The 7,058-nt window shown below is 39.1% G+C and overlaps 1 pseudogene; it reads left to right on the plus strand.

The window, feature by feature from the left end:
- The first annotated feature begins 236 nt into the window (after positions 1-236).
- Positions 237-2,814, plus strand: LOC144231068 (52 kDa repressor of the inhibitor of the protein kinase-like; annotated as a pseudogene).
- Positions 2,815-7,058: the final 4,244 nt, after the last annotated feature.

The following is a 7,058-nucleotide window of genomic DNA, read 5'->3' on the forward strand; positions in this document are numbered from 1 at the left end:
GATAGAATATCCTAAAAGGGAATGATATATTACATTTTGCTTTTCATAACTTTTAATTTCACACTGTAGAAGCTCTTACACTATAATTAAAAGTATAGTTTAGTTCTTGCCTGCCACCCCTCCCCCTGGTGTGCTGGCCTTGCTGAGCCAGCCGGCCTGGCCTCCCCTCTCCCAGGTGGGCAGGTTGCCCCAGGAGGCCAGATGAGAGGGCGGGGCCAGCCAGCAGGTGGGCGACGATGCTGAACTTCTGCACTGCCCCCAACTGCACGAGGAAGAGCACGAGGAAGAGCACGCAGTGGGACCTGGCCTTCTTCAGGTTCCCGTGGGATACCGCCAGATGCCAGAAAGTGGGTGGAGAGTTGTAGGAGAGCAGACTTAGAAGATAAAACACCTGATCCACTAAATTAACATTTTCAAATATGTACAAACACTTTGAGACCTCTGTGATCTGTAGAAGTAGACATTTTGCAGAGGCATCAGAAAACTCAAGAATGATTGGGTTATTTTATTTCTCAAAATTAATTGAAGCAGATACTTGTGAAGCCATTGGGAAAGTCCTTACAGGACAAGATCATGCAGTATCCACAATATTTGACCTTACCAGTCATTTGAACAATCCACATAGTAGAACAGAAAACAAATGAAAGAATTGAGTGAAGATGAAATCAGGACACTGAAACAGAAACACAATTGATGAAACTTCTGAACAGGAACAAAAACATAAATAAACAACAGCAATGCTCGGAATCCCAGTGCAGAAGAAGGGGGTAAAGAACAGGATGAAGACATTTTACCTTTAACCCTTGAAGAGAAAAAAACCAAAGAATACTTAAAATCTTGATTTGAAATTTTGATTCTTATGGGAAAACAAGACATACTTCTGCACAGGCATGAAACTGATGAACCCCCCAGGGGGTCTCTTTACTCCTGGTAACTTTCAAGCGCTGCTGGCATGTGGGATAAATTCTGGCAAAGAGGTTCTGAGAAAGCGCTTTGAGACAGTGGCAGTTAACATTGTTCTGCTCGAAAGCTCAGCAGAAGCAGATGCTGGAGATGTGTGAGAGCTACATTTGGGAGGAAACCCTCAGGGAAGTGAGAGATTCCACTTCTTTTCCATTATCACTGACGACGCAGTGGTCATAGCAGGGGAAGAACATTTGCCTGTGTTGGTGAGCTTTGTTGATGAGTCTCATAACCCGAGAGAGGAATTTGTGGGCTTCTTGTCTTATGAAGCTGATGCAGAAATTTTGGCTGTGAAATTTCACACCACGATAACTGAGAAGTGGGGATTGAACATGAAGTATTGTCGTGGCCAGGCTTACATTGTGTCTAGTGGATTTTCATCCAAAATGAAAGTTGTTGCTTCTGGACTTTTAGAGAAATATCCCCAAGCTCTTCCTGTGTCTTAAATATGTGGTTCTTCAAGGCAAAACCCGTGCCTCTTGTGGGAGGATCTGTTGCATTAGGAACAATTGAGGAAGTCTGTTCTTTCTCTCATTGAGCTCCACAACTGTTCTTAGAGCTTGACAATGTCATTTCTGCCCTCTTTCAGAACAATGAGGAGCAGGGTAAAGAACTGAAGGAAATTTGCCATTCTCGGTGGATAGGCATGATGCTTTTGAAATTTGAATGGATCTCCTACAAGCACTTGTTTTATGTTTCGATGGCATAAATAGTGATACAAACATTAGGTGGAATAACTGTATAGCTGGTCAAGCATTTGTACTCTGTCCAGTGTTGATTTCATTGTTACCATTGTTGTTCCTAAAAATGTTCTATCTTTTAGGAGAGCCTTTGGGAAAAATCTCCCGGGCACACCTCTGATGTCTTCAACCGGTAGCTTGACTGCAGTGCTGCATTAGCTAAATGAAGTGATGAAAAATAATGAAGTTTATCATGAATTTACGTTTGCAGAAGCCACAAATTTGGCAACTAAACTTAATATTCAGATGCAACTGCCTGGGAAGTTCCGCAGAACCCAGCAAGGTAACCTGGAATCTTAGTTAACCTCTGAGAGTTACTATAAATAAACTCTCAGTGTCCCAACAGTGGAACACATTATTCAGGAACTGAAAGATATATATTCTCAGAACAGCACCTCAGAGCTCTTAAGTGCTTATCTCTGGTACCCTGTGTTATGGGACAGCTCAAGTTTAATTCATCCAAGGAGCACCATGCTGACATGTACAGGAGGGACTTACCCAACCCAACATGCTCTCGGCTGAGCTGTATTGTTGGAGGGTCAAGTGGAAACACAGAAGGAAAGAGATGGAGCTTCCACCCACCATGTTTGGAGCCCTGCATCTGCCAGACATCAAGTTCTTTCCTAATGTGTATGCATTGCTGAGAGTCCTTTGTATTCTGCCTGGGATGAAGGTGGAGAATGAACACTATGAAAATGGGTGAAAGCGTCTTAAAGCATAACCGAGGGACACTTTGACAGACCAAAGGTCAAGTAATTTGGCTTTGCTTAACATAAAGTTTGATATAAAACATGGTCTGAGGGGCGCCTCGTTGGCTCAGTCGGTTAAGTGTCCGACTTCAGCTCAGGTCATGATCTCATGGTTCATGGGTTCGAGCCCCGCGTCAGGCTCTGTGCTGACAGCTAGCTCAGAGCCTGGAGCCTGTTTCGGATTCTGTGTCTCCCTCTGACCCTCCCCTGCTCATGCTGTCTCTCTTTCTCTCGGAAATAAAAAAAAAAAAACATTAAAAAAAACCCCATGACCTGGATTTAATGGTGGACGCTTATATCAAACTCTATACAACTAAGTCAGGGTCCCTACAGATAACTCAGAAACCATTGAAATTACCTAAGAGAGTTTTAAAGTAGGCTTTCTCTTATGTTTGATATTTGGAAAAATATCTGTAAGAAATTTGAAAATATCTTACGGAAAAGCTGTCAGGTATATGTAGGCCACTTAATCACTGAATATCTTGACTTGTACATGGAGTACGTTAGCCATTGATAATCTGCCTATTTAAGTGGCCCCTGTTTGAACTCTTATGCTTTGGAGACATAACTCTTCTTCCAGAAAATAGCATTGAAAGTGCCACATTGCACTTCTATGTGATCTCTGCTAATGGTGCTTTGGAATTGTTTTAGTTAAGTCATTTTAGACATAACATTTATTATCACTGGATCCAATTGTTGGGTATTGAGTTATCAGTTCTTATAAGAAATAGATTTTGAAGAGGTGTGGGAGAATGGAATACATTTTATAAAATGTTACGATGAAGCTCACGAGTAACCTGGAGTGTGACGTATGTTAAAAATCTGTAATGGACAGTTAAGGGAGTTAGCAGACAGCTAGAGAGAGAGATAGAGATAGAGAATGGAAAGCATGTGAACTTGCCAAGCAGGGATTTCAGTGTAGATTTTGTCTTTATCAAATGAACTTAAAGGAACAAGTTATAGTTACAATTTGGGCGAGCCTGCCATTGTTGGTGCACATTGGGTTGTTGCTGTTTGCAGTCCTCTGTTGAGTCTACATCTTCATAAGCTTTTTAGCAGGTGTTTGTTGAACCCCTCTGTTTCATGGTCAAGACAGGATCAGAGGCCGTGGATACTGACAACTGATTTGTCTGTTTTCCTCTGCCTTTTTCCATGAGTATATCTACTGCTTTGTCTTGATTTATAAACCTACAAAAATAAGTGTTTGTGGTTTATCTAGGAATAATATAGAAGATATCACTGATAGTTTTGGTGAAGAAAATCAATTTTGTATAGTTTATTTCAACCTAAATAAAATATGAATTTTGTTTAAAAAATAAAAGTATAGTTTATTCACACAACAATTGGCATAATCTAATAACACAAAATCAATAGAGAGGGCACTTGATTCTTACGTTAAGAAAGTAAGCAAGAAATTAATTTAGCAAATACATAATGCATAAATGTGCCTTATTGGTTTAGTACCAATTATCTTCAATGCCAGTTATCTTTAATTCATAAAAGTATCCAAGCTTAATTATCCTCCTCCTATATCATATTAACATCAACATTTATAGCAAATTTTTATATGCCAACATATGTAGGTCATTTGAAATATTGATGTCTACATAAAGCAAGACCATAAATTGAAAATATTTAGAATAATATGGCACCACTGCAGGCAAGTGTGAGGCTTAATTCTGGAAAAGCAGGCCCCAAACTTAACAGATTACTTACAGTGCTCAAGCAATCTGTGGCCAAAGTGGGGGTGACCCAGGGTATTTGTCCTTTCTCTGCCCAACTTTGCTCTCTGGTGAAGAGCCAGGGAATCAGAAAATACTTACAGACCTTAGGATGATGAGAATTAGGAAAAAATGTGGGAGGTTTGAATATGCCATTAACTAGATACTGGTATCTAAGTATTTGAACCACCCCTATATATCTATTTTCTCAAGGTCAGCTCACATATTACTTAGGAATGCCTGGCATCGGTACAGTAAATAGAGCATCTAGCTCCCTGATGTTCAAGTGCTGAAACAACAGTTGCTCTTAGGCCAGCACATTCTCATCGTGCACAAAAGCAAACCCAAGTCTTTAAGGGATTATTAGAGGAAGGATATTATTTTCTCAGTGACTCAAAGCCAGCTGTGAGGGCCTTTAGTGCAGTTTATGCGTCTTCTGCGTCCCTCTCTTCCACCTTTGGCATGTCTACAATTGGATGAAGTGCTTTTCCTGAAATGGCAATCACTATTAAACCCATTAGCTGGAAACCAAAATGTTTCCCTAATTGTTTAAAGTCTCATTGCGAAAAGGAAGTTTCTATTGATTGCAGTATGAGGGGAAATAATTCCAAGTTCATCATTTTTTTCCCTTTATATAAACATAGTCAGATGAGACTGACATGCTCAAAGTCATCAGATTTACTTCTCCAAAAATTCTCATTCACCCCTAGAAGTTTCTAGTCTGGGTTTCTTTGTGCCCATTCTTTATTCTGTTTTTTCGACCACTTTCTCTCAATTTGCTTCTAGGGCTTGTCTTGTGTGCTGTTTGTCTTTTACTTGTCTTCAATTTTGTAATTAATTTACAATTATTTTTAATGGCAGTTCTTTAAAAAATTAGTTGGCTGGACCGTACTCCTGGAATATGGTTCTTCTCCTCTTTTCTCCAACAGACATTTCAGTGACTCTCAAGCACTCACTTTGAGCCATTGCCCAATATTTGGAATCCTGATGATGCCTTTCTCTGGCCGTGTCCCTTAGGTATGTATCTCCAGTTCATATAACAGTGCCTGACATTTAGTGGGTGACGTTTAATTCATCCTTAACGAACACAGAACTTCAGGTATTATTTATTTATTAGTTTTTTAATCTTACCAAAAACTCACTTTGACCAAGTGGGTTTGGTTGATATATTCGACCCAAATTAAAAGCAAAAAGCAAACAAAACAGTCAGAATGAGGACTTCTACTGTGGTTACCCAGCATCTTATTTGGTTTAGATTCTCAACCTCTTTGACAAAGCTTTGCTTCTCTCCTCACCAAACCAGACATGTTGGACAATTTCTGAGCAAAAAGAAAAAATGGTTTTTACTTAAAAGTGCTTGCCATCTGATTAACCTAAATCCCAGCAAATATGACATTACCAACCAATATGCTTTATAACTTTGATATTTGTAAATGGGAGCTATAGATAAATTTTACTAAATCTTTGTTTTATAGATTATGGCTGTATTATTCACATTGAAGGACATTTCATCTTGCTTATAGAAAACTTAAAAGATTGCTCACCCAGAACATTTCCATAGGGGTGCTGAAAATTATGGAATAGCTGAAGACTGGATTTAATCAGACTGTAATTGTATACTTAGCAAGCTAGTAGTTAATTTCTCCTGAGGTCATTAATTATATAGCTTATCACATTGAAAGAAATTGCTGTATTTGATAATATAAAATTGAATTTCATTTGAAGATCACCATCAAGTGCAGACTGTCAAGTATGTACTCCTTTTCCACGGTGTTGACATTCAGGTATCTTCAGTTTTCTTAGTGAATGAAATTATATGGTAGAGTGGCTGCCAGAATACTTGAAAGGAGAATAAACAGAGATAGGATTGACTGATTCCAATTTGGTAGTAGTTTTGCAGGAATGAGGATAGGAATGTGACAACATTCTAATAGCAAAACTCCAAAGGGTTTTCAGTGTAATCTGTGTTTTAAGTAGCGTTTAGTTGTTGAACTAAGATACCATGTGCTCCTGTAATTGTCTTCGAGCTCTGTGTGCTGGGTAATCCTTTAGCATGATCAATCCCAAGGGGTGAAGAGGGATGAATTAGCTATCTTTTTAGCCATTTCCCAGAAACAATCCCTAGAAGCTAGAGGAAAATTTTTCCAAAGGATTTATGAAAGGTAGTTTGGTCCAACTGAGTGTCTATAGTTCCAAAGTTGGTACCTTAAGTGACACTATTGTTCTATTTCCTTGGTGTTAGCTAAGAGAATTGCTGTACAGAGTTTTTAGACTTGGGACATTGGGGGCTAACAGAACAAAATGGAGAGCCACTCCCTTTGCTTTATTAGATCCAAGTTATCTGAGGCTGTAGAAACTTATCTTTTTGTTAAATTTAATTATGCTCTATCTTTGTTTGTACTGCCTACCCATTGTGTGCCAATTTCCTTGAGGTCAAAGACTGTCTCAATCCATATAACCCATAGCAGAAAACCAGTAGGCTTACCAGGTTCTTATCTGATATTTTACTGGATAGGCTTCGGATAGGCTGTAATTTTAGCTTTCAGTCTGGTAAAATCAAAAGAAAAAAACTAGATAGCAGTGGATTTTAAAGGTGGATTTTAAAATATTGTCATTTTTTTCTCCTCAGCGCTCCTAGGACAGAGACAGGATTTTGTTTTGGGGTTGAGCATTTCTGTGTCCTGGGAGGGATTCTTTTCTGGGCACTCTGAGTCATGCAGGTGTGAATCAAGTCAAATTAAGTAGCTTGTATTGCATACTTATTATGTGCTGCACTGTTCTAAATGGTAGTAACTCATTTAAGCCTCATAACAACCCTGTGATACGGGTACTAAATACTAACTTCATTCTGCGAATGAGGAACCTGAGGCCCAAGTCATACAGTG

This window comes from Crocuta crocuta, unplaced genomic scaffold (assembly GCF_008692635.1).
Source record: "Crocuta crocuta isolate KB4526 unplaced genomic scaffold, BGI_CrCroc_1.0 scaffold4, whole genome shotgun sequence".
Taxonomy (NCBI): Eukaryota; Metazoa; Chordata; class Mammalia; order Carnivora; family Hyaenidae; genus Crocuta; species Crocuta crocuta.